General features: G+C 34.3%; 1 long non-coding RNA gene across 1 annotated transcript in view; it reads right to left on the reverse strand.

The window, feature by feature from the left end:
* LOC125415234 (uncharacterized) overlaps window positions 1-15,869 on the reverse strand; it is a 43,246-nt gene that overhangs the window by 14,616 nt on the left and 12,761 nt on the right. The gene's annotated exons all lie outside the window — the stretch shown is intronic.

Consider the following 15,869-nt stretch of genomic DNA (forward strand, 5'->3'; position numbering starts at 1 on the left):
GAAATTTGGTCATTTTGTTAATTTATGAGTTGACAAATCTATTAAAAAATAAAGTCTTTTTCTTTTCTGTGTTTGTTTTGGTTTTAATTTTGTCTTGCATGATTTCCTAGAGGTCTCCATTAAACATATGTAAGTGCTCTAAATCTCATTTGTGTACATTTATATTTAGTATTTATCAGTCACGCACTTTGTTGCTTGAAATAACGGCTTTCCTTTTCAAGTTTATAATTTTCCCAATAAAATGTTGTAATTGCTGATACTATATGACTAATTCTTTTAATCTTTCAAAAACTTCTATGTTTTATGTAGTCAAATCCAAAAAGATTTTTTTTTTCTTGTAAAGGTTTTTCAATGGAACTGCCCAAACTGTCCTGGATCTAGCTCTTGTAGACCAGGTTGGCCTTGAACTCACAGAGATCTATCTGACTGCCTCTGTCTTCAAGGGCTGGGATTAAAGGCAAGTACCACCAGCATCTGGTTTGATTGTAATCTTGAGTCAAAGAACTGTTAATTCATTATACATAGTTTGTGCTATTGCTGTTTTTTCTTTATGATTTGATCATTAGTTATCTCTTTTTAAAAGATGCATTTCTAAAAAATAATTTGTAATGAACTTGAAAAGAAGACTTACCTTATTTTTTTGCACATTAAAAATTTTATGTTAAAAAGATCATTTTTAAAAGCAAAAGCACTATTCCTTACATTTAACCCACATCAGGCTATAGCTAATTTCCAGGGATAACCATCACAAAATCAAGCCAGTCCACATCCTGGATGTACTTCCAGCTGAGATCCAGTAAATAAGGACACAATGACTTTAACTGCACTCGATTCCACACTGACTTACAAGCTGGGGTCATTTTTGGCTGTAACTGCACACTCAGATGCTACATCCAGTGACAACGTGACAAGACAATTTCAGAACGTGGCCTATCCCAGGGAATACAAGGATCACAGTGCTGAGCTCTGGAGTCAGTTGAGAGAGCAGGCTCCACTTTCCTCCACAGGATAGGATAAGAGCCCTAAACACCTAACTTTGGAAATCTGAAATATATCTACAAAGTAAAAAATGCTCATTGCTTCGCTGTCTTATTTTTGAAGCATCTCCACTAATACTTGGTTCTTTATCTTGTTTTTGGGGGGGGAGACAATATGGCCTGGTTGCCCTAGAACTCACCAGTAAACTAGCTTGACCTTGAACTCACAGAGATTCACCTGCCTCTGTCTCCTGCATTAAAGGGTGCACAAAGCCCCGCTAACAATGTCTCATTACTGTGCTCTAGTCACACAGAACCAGGTGAGTGTCTTCCGTTAACTTTCACTCTGTTTTACCATTGCTCCTGTACAAGAGGCTTAATGTGGAAACAGTGGGTTTAAACAGTGACCCAGATGAAGATGCAACTGTCCCTTTTATTAACTATTTGACTCTTTAGACAAAGAACTTTCTGCCACTCCTTACCACTGTCACAAGTAGAAATAGTTCCCGAATTGATTGTCAAAGTAAACATCACAGGTAAAGTGCAGAACATATTCTTCAGGATTTTTATAATCTCTCTCCTCACAGCAACTCAAAGAGTTAGTGAATATTTATTAACTGAAACCCTAAGGAGTCAAAGATAAAAGTTTGATCTTCATTCCTAAAAACACCAAGAAAGCAAATAACAATTACGGTAAAATAGGAGGAATGCCACCCCAGACAGAAATCAGTGCTCCAGCTCCACAGAAGCAGAGCAACCACCTAGGGAGGGGAAGCCAGGGAAGCCAGCCTGACATCCTATCTGACTTGATTGTGAAGAAGAAATACTCCTGAGCTTGTAGGGAAGGGAGGGAGTGGCCAGGGTGTCAGGCTGTTGGAAGAGAAGTTTCAGAAGGTGCTGAGGAGGGTGGTTCATGTGACAGAGCCACAGTAACACTTACTTTATTTACAACCATTTAAGATTCTTTGAACAATGCCATTTTAGGGCTAGGGAGAAATCTGGTGCCAGGGAAAACTCCAGGAACTCACAAGGATGAACCATACTAAAACTCCTAGCAATCAATGGGGGAGAGGGTGCCTGAACTGGTCATCTATTGTAAACAGATTGGTGACTATCCTAATTGCCATCAGAGATAATCTATCCAGTAAGTGATGGAAGCAGAGGAAGAAATCAACAGATAAACACTACTACATGAGCTCTGATAGTCTTTCAGAAGAAAGAGAGAAGGGATTATATAAACCAGGTGGGGGGCCAGGATGGGAGACCCCACAGAGACAAGGAGTTAAAGGGAGAACATGGATGCTGGAAAACAAAGAGCCTGTATGGGACCAACCTACTCCCTTTGCATGTGTGTGACAACCATGTAGATTGATCTCTTAGTAAAGCTTCCAACAGTGAGAGCAGGACCTCTCCCTGGCACTTAGCTGACTTTTGGTAACCTGTTTCCCATACTGGATTACCTGGCTCGGCCTTGGTACTACCTCAACTTTAAGAGCCCATGCTTTGTGCAAGCCCATGGGAGGTCTGTCCCTTTTTAAATGAAGATGGAGGAAGAGTGATTGAAGAGGGTTAGATGTGAAAAGAAAGAAGAAAGGAGGAGAGGAGGGAGTGGAAACTGGTTAATATGTAAAATAAGTGGAAAAATTTGTTATTTAAAAAAAGAAGGTAAAAAAATTAAATATTTCTTTAATTTGTGTGAGTGAGAAACTATGGAATACATAATGGACATTTTATCTGTGTTAATATACATATGTGTGTATTTATTTATTTATAGGTTGATTGAAAATAGGTTTCTCTCTCTCGTACACAAAAATCAAGAAAAATTGTCTCAGAAGCCTTTAATTTATTTAACTTAAGAGGCCTCTTGCTTATCCATGATATTATTGCTTCCACAGAAATTGCATTTATATTACAGCAGAAACAGTTTAAAGTCAATTTTGGCAATTTTAAACTTTCAGTAACCAGTATAAATGTGTGGCCTGCTTTGACGGAATGAACTTCCAAAAGTTATGATTACATCACTTAGATAGAACAAAACGGCCCCTTATTGGAATGCAATGCTTTTATGTATGAGATCTGGGATGACACAGATTTACTGGCACCATGTCACTGTCTGAGAGACTCCTGCTAATTTATTTAGCACATCAATAGCTCTTATCTCAAGTTTCATAAGTACACACACACACACACACACACACACACACACACACATTTGTTATCAAAGGTGAGCCTCATATATTTAGTAATCATCTGATACAACTGAAAATTATGTTTTCTGAAGTATTTTGTATAAAAGCTCTGTAGAATGGCCCTGGTTAATTTCCAGTTTCAAGAACAATGTCTCAAATACTTGTTCCTTTGTGAAGCAAAGCTAATGATTTTTCAGTTAAGATCTATCTTTTGGTTTTCAAATGACCAGTGATAATCCTCACCAGTACCAGGGTTAATGATGATAACAATAGTACTTCTGATAAATCACACATCCTACATGAAGAGAGCAACTTAACTGAGATATTTATTTTCAGCAACAATTACATGTTAAAGCATACATTTATAGAGCTGGTTAATACTGAAAATTTACTGAAACAATCTAAAAATATTTAACAATAATCTACATCAAGACAAAAGCATTTATTACTAATTTAGTAATGCAAAAATTCATTTAATGTGTTGTTTTGTCATTATTCTCATTGATTTTCCCACAAAACAAGGAGAAAAAATATTTTTTAACATGAAATAACTGCATAGCCATAAAACATTTTAATTCTTTTAAAACAAATATCAGCAAAAAACTGGTAAGCTATCCTTTCTCAGCCATAAGACTCACAGGGAAAGAGCCAGCTCACTGAGATATTTCTGCTTCTAAATCTTTCAAGTACTAATATTTTAACATTCAATTAACTGCCAAGTTATTGAGGGAAAATTCAAAAGTTGGTTTGCAAATAGAGACTTTGCATAGACAATCAACAGAATATTTGTAAATTTAGGACAATAGGCATTTTCCACTAGTAAGAAAAGTGCCAATTCCTGAATGCAATATCAATTGCCACTTCATTGGCCATCATGAATATAAAAGGATGATACTCAAGGTAACAGTGAAAATAGAAGGCTACATATTTCCTTTAGGAAGTTTAGGAAATTACAATCTTTGAGGCACAGTAGAACAATAATTATAAATAGATAAGCCTGAAATCTACAGCTAGTGTACCAGCTCATGATTATGCATCCCAGAACTTTCAGAAACTCACATAATTTGTGAGGAGCGTGGATGAAATTAGTAGGTGTTCATTAATAAAAGGATAAATAACAACATGTCAAGAAATACTTTCAAATAAAATGTCACAATATGAAAAGCTGTGATAGAGACACATACAGAAATATGGAGAACATTTTAAAATACTTTTGTTTGCTTACTAATTTCTCAGAGGTAGAGAATGAATAACTATAATTAAGATCCCGCAAACAACTGATCCAATATTTGAAATAATTTAATACAATAGCAACACTAAACAGTGATTATTTAAATGATTTTTCCATCAATTATTTGTACAGTAAAATTGAAAGACATTCAGTGTTGTGTTGTTTAACACTGTCCTTTAACTTGCAGGGCTCATATTATATACTTTTTAGAATATTTTTTAGCTCCCACTTATTTAAGCTTGGAATTTTAAAGGCCAGTTAGATATAATTTATTCTAGCTATATTTTGGCATTTTAAATTAACTATATGTCAATTCACTGTGATGTAACAGAAGCAAATTTAGTTGTATTTATTTCAACTGGAAAAAAGAAAAATCATAAAAATAGACACATTCACTACATCAAATACGATTTTCAAAGATCTTTCACAGCCTAGGCAATAGCCCAAAATATTAGTTTCCTATGAATTGAAATGAGAAGATTAGATGCTGTGTGTATGTGTGTGTGTATAGATGTCTGTGTGTGAGAGAAGAAGAAGAAGGAGAAGGAGAAAGAGGAGGAGGAGGAGAAGAAAAAGAAGAAGAAGAGGAAGAAGAAGAAGGAGGAGGAGGAAGAGGAGGAGAAGAAGAAGAAGAAGAGGAAGAAGAAGAAGAAGAAGAAGAAGAAGAAGAAGAAGAAGAAGAAGAAGAAGAAGAAGAAGAAGAAGAAGAAGAAGAAGAAGAAGAATGTGTGATTCACTAAACAAAACAAAGCACCCTATATCACACAGCAGTGCAAGTAAACTACAGCATTTGTTCAAAAGGGCTCATTCTATTGACTCCTCTTCTATTCCAAAATAACATATGCGTGTACATGCACCACACACACAAAAAGAAATCAGAAATACACATAATCAGGAAAGCAGAGCTTCAGTCTGGACCATTAGACCACTGGGCAATTCTTGACTCTGTAATATTGCAATAAAAATGAAAGTACAGGAAAAAGGCAGGAGTACCTTTCCAGGATACCATCTATAACCAAAGTCAAGCGCAAATCTGCCTCCTAAGTTTTGTAAGTTTGTAGATAGGAATTTACATAGTCCCCAATATGTAAAAAGATAATGAAAGGGAGTTTGGTGAGGTTAAGATGTTTGAGGAAAATAAATAGGAATATATTAGGTAGCATAAGTTTTACCTAAGTTTAAAGAATGTCACTATTTTTTTTTAACTAAGGCTTTAATTCCTAAAATCCAAAAATAAAGTATTTTTGTAAATAAATTGGAAAAAATATTTTATAATTATGTGGTGCTAAAATGAAATAATTGCAGGATGGCTTAAATTGGTTTAAGATTTCATTTACTTGAATAAAAATGTCAATCCTAAGTGGGCATGTATTGTTAAATGCGATATTTTACAGAATAATTTCTCAGACTTAAAATACATTGATATTTACTGAATCACTTTAATTCTTTAAAAGTTATATTATCTTATTGAAGACTAGAAGTCTACATTTAATTTATTTTTCAATTGCTTTTAAAATAGTTTTCATGTTCTGATGTAAAAATAATAATAACTTCATTGTAAAGCAGGATCAACTATTTGCTTCACTTGCCTTTTAAAAGGACAATAGTAATAGTAGCAATAAAAACGTAGAATAATGTGAAAGTTAATGTTAACAAATTCTGTATAGGATTAAACACATAGTCATAACAGTATAGAAAGTACTGAATTTCCTAACTGAATTGTAGTCATTATCGCCCTAGTTTGTAGCAAATTTGATGTTTTATTTATGTAGCATACATTATGTGTCATTAGAAAAATTTTCTAACTAGTTTAAAAGAAATGAATTATACTCATTTTTATATAGTTTATTTTCATTGGTTGTTTTGAAATCTAAATTCTATATATTATGTAGGGTTAAAGGGCCAGTGGGAAATCAGCATGCCTTTGGCTGGCCTTCAATCTCAAAGACTTGGAAATCCTAGCCATTGTGACTCAGCATTCAGCAAAGCAATGCTTGATGGTTCTGTACTTTTCCACTAGCTCACTGTAGTTGCTCCAAATACCAAATACAAGCCCTCATCTCTGCACATTTCGCTGTTGTCTCTTTTCCGGTTCAGAGGCAGCCACTATTCTCTTCTCTCCAATCAATCTCTTGAGTGAGGTTTGTTGCATCATGTGACTGTGTGGTATTCCTTGACTCCAGACTGGCAAAATACCCTTGTTCTGGACATCAGCTTCTGCTTAAGATTAAATATTTCATTAATTTCCTACCTGTTAGGAAAACTAAGCCCTTCCACTGACACAAATAATTCCAATCAGACCAAGTTAGACCAAATCAATGTCTGTGTTTACTGCATTGCTCCTGGGTGACGGGGGGTGGGGGGGGACACAACGGGACACAAAACCGAAAGATCACGTGTTCTTTTTCTCGGTGGCAGCCTAACTCGTTGGGGAGGGGTCAGAGCTTAACTGGTTTTTCCGGAGGTTGTGTCTGGACCAAGGCGACTCCCAGGGGGAGGGGCTTGAGAAGGAGTTTTCTACTCCTTTGATACACCATTGGCGCCCCAGGAATGAATGTCAGGGGCTGGGAGTGAGGCTTCCAATCACTACCTTTATTTGAAGAATAGTCAGTCAAGCTATCTTTCTTTACTCCAGATGTGAGAAAAAATTAAGTTTTGGATAGTGATGGCTATGTTATCCAAATTATACATTATACTATTATTCATATTATGCTACACATAATACTGATAATTTAAAAAGATTGGTTTATTTTAAGACCAAATACCCTCAGTTTTGTGATTATTATGTATTTTCAAATATGTAAGGAGAAATTACAGTACTTTTTCAGAGTCAATGTTATTTATAGAGTGCTTATACTGTTTTGGGATCATTGGTTGTATGAATAAGACTTTAATATTTTTCAATGACACAAAACACTATATATAATAATAGGCGTATTGTGAGGTTAGTGGAGATTGTTCTTTCAGACCCAAATAATCATACAGAAACTATATTAATTACCACACTGGTTGGTCGATTTCTTAAGCATGTTTTTAGCTAGCTTTTATATCTTAAATTAACACATTTCTATTAATCTATTTATCACTATGAGGTTGTTGCCTACTGGTAAAGTTCCAGCTTCAGCAGCTATATAGAGTCCCCCTTGACTCACCCTACTCTTTCTTTATATCTCTTTCAGCCTGGTTATATTTTTTCTTGCCATCAACAAAACCAGCTTTATTTCCTAACCAACAAAAGTAACACATACACAGAAGGACATCCCACATCATTTTGAGATTTTCATTCATGTGTATAATGTATTATTTCAATATTCACTCTCTTACTTTCATGGTTCTGTATCTCCCATCAATTCCTTTCTATTCTCAACTAGATCCCCTTCAGGTTTTATAGTTTTGGGGGGTGTGTTTGACCCATAGCAACACCTGTCCTAGAAGAAGGGACTCCAGCATCTACACCATCCTTAAAGACTTCTATATAGATTAGTGGTGGTGAGGGGTGGGGGATAATTCATTGTCTTTAATGCTATAGTTACAGGCTATATGCACATAGTTTGGCAAAGAAATATCCAAACTTCTATAAACACTAAACACTATAGCAAAGTTTTAAGGCCACACCCACCCACACACACACACACACACACACACACACACACACACACACCAATATGGTTTATATTTACACCTCTTAGAAGAATGTATCACAGTTCCATATTGAATCATGTGGTCTTCTGCATTTTAATTTTTCTTATACTTTTCTTATTTGTTACTCCAAATGCTTGTAGTCAATTGTGCTAGGTATATAAACAGTTTTGATTTTCATATCTATCAAGTGCTTTATTCCTCTTATTGCATATAGTATAACTCTTGGGGTGTGTTTCTATATTTAATTAATGAAATTATTATAATCTTCATACTAAATTATTTACAAGTGCTCAGACTGAAATCCTCTAGTTGTATTATCTGTGAATCTGTTCCGTATTCTACCCTTAAAGATTACAGAAGCTTTTTGTCAGCAAGTAGTAACTATTTGTTATGTGTAGAAGAGCCTAGGGCTAACAAAAAATTCTTTGTTTATACAAGTACATTTTAATGAATAGTTTATATCATAAATGTATCATTTCTCTCTCTCTCTTTCCTCCCAACAAATGCTCCCATGAGTCTACCAACCCTTACCTTCTTATAAATGTATGACTTTTCCCTTGTTCTTTTTGTTGTTTTAGTGTTTGTGTATGTGTGTGTGTGTCTGTGTTCCTAACTATAGCAGAAGTTTCCTTCCTATTCCAGCCATTTCCTCATAGAACATTGAAGTGTATTGTGTGAATGCTTTTGTTTTTACCTTGTGGCAATAAGGGAAGTGAGGAGTTCCCTCCAAGCATCATGCTAAAAATAGAAAAGCCTTCTTCTGATACATTGTTCATATGTGCACTGAACCTATACTATAAGATGTGTTTGGACACTTAAATGAAGGACTAATGTTAGTATGGCTTCTCTTACCACATGCAGCATGTAGACACAGTTAATAAACTAAAAATGGCACATAAAGTAATTTTTATAACAGAATCTTATAGTGACTGAAAAACTTGAGTTCAAAGTGTTGTTACTTCTAATTTCCAAATTGAAAATAAATTATAAGAATCAACTTCTTCAAATGTCCAAAAGAGAGGAATGAGATGGAGACAATAATGCTGACAGATTTCTCCAGCAAAGGAAGGCTGCTATATGCTATTACAAAGTATGCTCTTTGCCTTAAGTTTATATTCCATATTTCAGCTCCAAGAGGGCATGTTATTTTTATATGCTAGCTCAGAGTTACAGAGGCAATGTACTTGACACAGTTCCATGGCCATGGAGTACTGAATTGAAGACTCATTTCCAGTCACAAGAGCCATTAAAGAAGTCTGTTTTAGCAGAGAGAAAAATGGGTCGCTCATGTATTTACTGCTCTTTTGAAACTTCATCATCTTAGTAACCTCTTTGTTCTCTCCACATACACATAGACACACAGACACAGACATACATACACACACAGACATACATACACACACACGCACAAACACACACACACACACATACACTCACACACTCACATATACACACATACGTGAACCCACTTTCTTACTTCTTCTTTTCTATGAACTGTTTTGCTTGTGCTTTATTATATTAAAAGTAAAGGAGGAATTTAAATATTCTTATAAACGTTTCTCCCACTAGACCTTTAAAATCATGCTGTAAATGAAAGGACATGCAACATGGGTGAATGAAAAGAAAAAGAGTCATCCATTCCCTATTCTACATGTCTATAATCATATTAGCAATCTGCAATAAGAGAATAAAGTATAGTGACATGTATGTGAACATATTTTAATACAGCCCATTACTTTTTATGCTAATTTAAAAATAGTTTTCAAATCAAAGCACACATCTCAATATTTGAAAACAGTCAATCTTTGCTAGCAGCTCACTAGCTGAGTACACTTCGCTCCAGGAACACAGACACAGCTTTTTAATACAGGGCCAGAGAGAAATTCGTAGTTATTTGTGTTTTAAGTGCTAAAAATTGATTAAAATCAACCAACGCTTACTTCCACCCCTTCAAACTGAAGATGCAAGTTATAACAAAACTAATTCAGGGAACATGTGCGAGTGTCATTAATGAGTACATGAAGAAGCACCTTTGTGGTATTCTGTTCTGTACTTTCTAGCTTACCAGTTCTCTACTTTTCTTTCTGTTTTTCAAAGAACTGACACATATATCATTGTGAATATCATGAGGACTAAAACATAATTCAATGAGGCTTTCTTCATAAGTCTTATATGTTATATATTGAAAAGCACTGGGGTTATGAAAACTGGTTATATACTGCAGAAAACAAGAATTAAGTGAGAACTCACAAGCATAAATTCATATTCTAAGTTTCAAGCAGTTCTACCTTCAAAAATCATATTAATTTTTTATTAGGAAAGTTGAAATCAACTTCAGATTTTTATAGACTTGTTGCATTACTCTGTTAAAACCATATCTGATTTACAAATAAACTAAGTGTACTTACGTAACTATGTTGTTATTTAATATCTTAACTATTACCAGTTCTAATGTAATGAAACTTTAAAATAATTTTTAGATTTTATTTTAATCTGTATTGAACCATCTATTTCCCACTGCAGAAAACAGAAAATGATTCACCTAGGAAATTATATAAAATCATCAATAATTCCATGGAATACTTTGTGAAGTGTTTGGGATCTGAAAGTAAGGTATAGTAATAATTCCATATTGTAATTTGAGTATATGCAAGAGCATATTATTTAAAGTATTCCTTGAAGGAAAATATATTTAGACTTTACAGATGTATAAAGACCACCATATTTTGTCCTGTATACTGTGTCTAATTTTCTAGACTTATAAATTTAATTCTTCCAATCAACATAAATATATTATTATCTTTCAGATTAAATTCACACAAACTAAGAAAAACTATAGAGAAAAACATGAAAACTCTGGGCACTTTTAAACATTAAGTTAGAATGTCTGATTTTCACTGTGATGTGGTGAACTTGAATAGAAACAAAAGAGAAAGCTGTGGAAATGAAAGCAACTGCTTAATTCAGAAAAGGAAATCTGTAATGAAAATAAGGAATTTAGGACCTATGAACCTGCTCTACATAAGATATTGGAAGGAGTACTTTAGCTTAAGAAGCATATTTAAAATGTTAGAGATGGAACAAAACAATTCCAGAACACTTACTCGTAAGAGCCATAGAAAATATCACAACAGCAAAATAGTAAAAAATAATTAATACATACTGTTCAAAATTATCTTTAAATGTCTGTGACAAAAATTTAGTAGGAAAAAGTGACAAAGTAAAAAATTAGCGTAAAATATTAGACCCACCCTTTTGTTTTCTTGAAGAAACATGCCTCACCATCAATTGTAAAATCAACCTTTGGGTACAGGATTATAAAATGTTACTGTGAATAAATAGAAATAAGAAACAAACAGGTATACCGGTTCTAATAGCCAACAAAATGGACTTCAGAACAAAACTAGTCAGAGGAGAAAGAAAGGACATTTCATACTAATTATGTGGAGGAAAAAGGTACCAAAAAGATACTATAATTCTGACCATGTATTCCCAATTTAAGAAAAGAAATACCATAGCATTTATAAAATAAACGGATTGAGCCTAATACAGTGATAGTATGTAGTTCATATGTCATTCTTATCATTAGCCAGAATATCTGAACAAAAGTAAATAGAAATTATCAAATGGAATGACATAAAAAATCAACTGTATTTAACTTTTGCTCATTTATTATATAGCATTTCATAACTTAATCACCTTAATGTTTCTTGTTGTACAGAAATTAGATAATGTCAGTCATTTACTTAAGTGGCTATGTGTACAACTATAAGCTTCTTGTTTTTCTGGAAGCTGAGGTTAATACACAGTGGGGATCAACTAGTCACCTCTGGTGTGTCATCTCATGGAAAGTCTCTAACTTCTGCTGAGTCAAGTGATAATCCTCTCACACATGGTAATATAAAATATTGGGTTAATAGAACAGCTAGGGTCACACTGGAAGTCAGAGAAGAAAGATGGTATTCAAATATTCCAGCGTGTATGTTCACCCCAAGGAACCCTATTATTTTCCCTTTGCATTATTGAATAATGGAGCTTGCCTCATGCTGGGATTCCACTTGAATATATATGTCGCAAAATGTTTGCGTGATGTCTCACACCGAGGACTGTGCTGCAGAGTGTAGAGGACGTGAGACATCAGACTGACCCTGTCTTCACATCAGTAACTGTGTCATTTCCAGAACAGCAGTTCTCGGTATCAAAGAAATTCTTGAATGAAAAATGTAACATCCCAACCTGTGAAACTATCCCCGTACCTTCTAACATAGATTTTAAAAAAAGCTTGAACTGTTTTCTAGCTGTGAACCATCATGGACATGCACTTACTGGAAATAACTAATAAGATACCAGCTTATCATAATTATGTGTGTACGTGTGTGTGCTTATTAAATGCTATATAAGTAAATTGTCTATATTCAAAGCAAACAACAAACAATAAATTATTCATCAAACTTTATTTATCAGTTCTTATATACTGCATATTAGCAAATGAATAATTTATGAAAGAAATCAGTGTATGTCAGGCCACAGGTGTAGCCATTCTCATACAAGTTCAAAATTAATCACTACGGCTATTTCCAGAAATCTCAGATTTTTAAAATAGTTCTTTTCTACAAGGTAATTTTCCTGTAAAATATATTTAAATGTTTAACAAAGGTAGCAGTATTGTAAATAATTTTCACTTCACCACAGAGAGATGTGGTGATCATATTTATGGTCATTACAGTGCCTCAGAATAGAGTTCATTGATAAATTCATCTGTGAAGAGTGAATCATGACTGTCAAAAGTGATAGGCCCCTAGATCCTACCTGTCTTGTTTTGACAACATCAAGAAAATTGTTTTGGAAAACCACTAAGATTATTTTTCTGTTATATATGCACATATCCACAAACACTATATATACATACATATGTGTGTGTACTCACACACATATATGTGTATATAATATGTCTGTATTCATATTATACATTATATGTGTGATTTATACTAGTAGATAATGCCTAAAAAGAATATGTATTGTAACACTGGTTTTGAAAGCTTAGCTCTCAGGTTTCTGCACAGCTTCAGCTGTAACTGCGGCTAAGAAGATACAGGGTTTTCCTCAGCAAATCTTCCATTATTGCCGTTGTTGTTGCTGCAGAGCTGAGAATTTGGATACAATGGTTAACAAACAGATTGACGTTTAGCAAAATTTCAAAATAATAGTCAATTTTTTAACTACTCAGGAGTGATTCTAATGCCAGAAAAAGCCAACATTAAAGTAGAAATCAAATTTTTAAAATGATTTTTTGCCAAAACAATGATAGAAATAATCTGAACCAAGTGAATATATACATCTTTAGGAACAAAAATGTGGTGGTTTGAAGGAAAACGATCCCCCAAAGGGAGTGTCCCTGTTAGGAGGTGTGGCCTTGCTAGAGGAAGTGTGTCACTGTGGGGGCGGGCTTAGAGATCTCTTTTGCTCAAGCTTCCCTCAGTGTGTCCGTCAACTTTCTGTACCCTGCTAGATGTAAACTATTATCTCTAGCACCATTATTGCCTGCAGATCACCATGCTCCCGATCATGATGGTAACGGACTGAACCTCTGAGACTGTAAGCAAGACACCCCAATTAAATCTTTTCCTTAAAGAATTACTGGGTCATGGTGCCTCTTCACTGCAATAAAACTCTAACCAAGACAAAAATTATGCCAGCATTTTCACTATGCTTAGCTTTTTAAACAATTGTTTTAAAAACAAATGTTTTTCAACTGAGAACAGATACGCACCTCTTTCAAATTTCAATCATTTCCTGTATTGAAGCTTCATAAATTATACCTTTTGTGAACAAATAATTCACAGAAAGAATTTTTTTCATTATTAAATGCTAATAGGCTCTGGCAAAGAGGCTAGACCGGCTGATGACAGAATATGAGCCTGTTTGAATCACACAATATCTTGATGCTCAGAGATCAAATGCAAATCAGGACATGGGATTAGGTTATAGACTTGTTTCTTTGGTCCTCTTTTTTTTTTAACGTGCTATATGACTGCTGACACAAATTCACATGACTGAACAAGATTATCAAAACTCTTAGAATCTGAACCTTAGTGGACATCCTAAAATATATTCAGGTAAAAGTGTTGAGTTGCAAATTGAGGCTTTATTGTTTCAAATATTTTCTCTGCACTGTTTTAACTTCTATTATACTTGGAAGAGATGCACTTCAAAAGAGAGCTTTTACATATTCTTCATTTCAAATTCCTACAAAAAATCAGCATTGCCATTGGATACTGACCTCCTGCCCTTCATCTATCGATTACATTTTCTCATTTATTTCTTCCTTTCAGGATTCTCTAGCCAAATTCACCTCTCCTCACCTGCAAATTATTTTTGTTCAATAAGTGACCTTGCTACTGTGCCTTGTAAGCCCAGAGACTCTCTTCATTTCCATGGGCTTTGAAATATGTGTGTATGTGGAATGCAGAGGATTTCAAATGTTTTTATCATTGTACATTTTCACTGTTTTTTGTGGAGAGACTTACTGAGATCTGGCATTGCTGTTTGACTATTTCTGATATGTCAACTTCACCTCTCATTGTATTTGTACACACTGAACAAATGCTATCCCATAGCAATGAAATGCAATAGTCAATTATATTTTTGTCATGCAAAAGACAAAAATTTTCTAGCCTCAGACCCAAAGTATTAATATGAATTCATCCTTCACTGTTGTTAATGGTTCCAAAGACAACAAAGCAAGTAGGGAAAGAAATCTCAAAAACTCAGGGCATTTCAAGCTCCTGTTCAGCTGGAGGTGTTATGATCCTGATATCAGCAGCTCGTTTTGTGGTTCTTTACAGTCCAGTTAATCACACTCCCCTTTTAATTAAGATGACTCAGAAATGAATTTCTAGAAAAGTTAAGACTTAGCACCTCTCTCCTATTAATACTCATCTTCTTCACAGTCTTGACCATACTTTATTTGCATAATTTCCTATTCTACTACAGCAATGTAATGATTATTTAATCACCTTGCTTTATTTTTAGTTACTGCTTGTTATTTATCTATAAGAATCAAAAGACAGCAGTATTTGATATTTTGTTTTATTTCTCTCCTTTTTTTATTAAATGAATGATGAACAACCACATTTTCCCTCACAGTTTTAAATTTTTAGTTCTGAATAATGTGTGAGTGGCCTTACATGGTTAACTTTTTGAAGAGGTATATAAAAGAAGAAGGTGAACATGAGTTTATCCTTGATCAGCCATAAACATGTCACAAGTATCTTAATGAGAGGCAGAACCGAAAAGAAGTACAAAATTATATCATTTAAAGAAACATACACACAATTAACTGGAGCTTATTGTTTAACAAATTTCTAGGCTTACACTGATGAATATCACCTTAAATCTCATCTATGGTTCCTGCATTTCATACAGATACATGAAATCATGTATGTACATATGACATTAGAAAAGAGTGAAGCTATCTAGCTGATCAAAGTGGACAATTAGAAGAAAGAAGTTTGGAGAAAGGAGAGAGGATGGATGCAGGGGAATTATCCTCAAAGTACATACATACTCATTAGAAATATTCTTACATAGCCCAATACTACATGTGATGAGAATATTTCTGAAAAGTGAAAAAAACACATTAAAGAAAATAAAAATGGAAGCAACAGAGGCTAAAGAAGGGGGGAAACTGAATGAAATTATTTAAAATCATAGGGATGCCTGCAACCAAAAGTTCAAGAAACACAGGAATTCAGAATCCATTGTCACCTTCAGAGTAAGTATTGTCCTGTGATCACATGATTGTTCACTGTATGTAACTGATTGTTTACA

Source organism: Myodes glareolus, chromosome 19 (assembly GCF_982192425.1).
Source record: "Myodes glareolus chromosome 19, mMyoGla1.1, whole genome shotgun sequence".
NCBI classification, from domain to species: Eukaryota; Metazoa; Chordata; class Mammalia; order Rodentia; family Cricetidae; genus Myodes; species Myodes glareolus.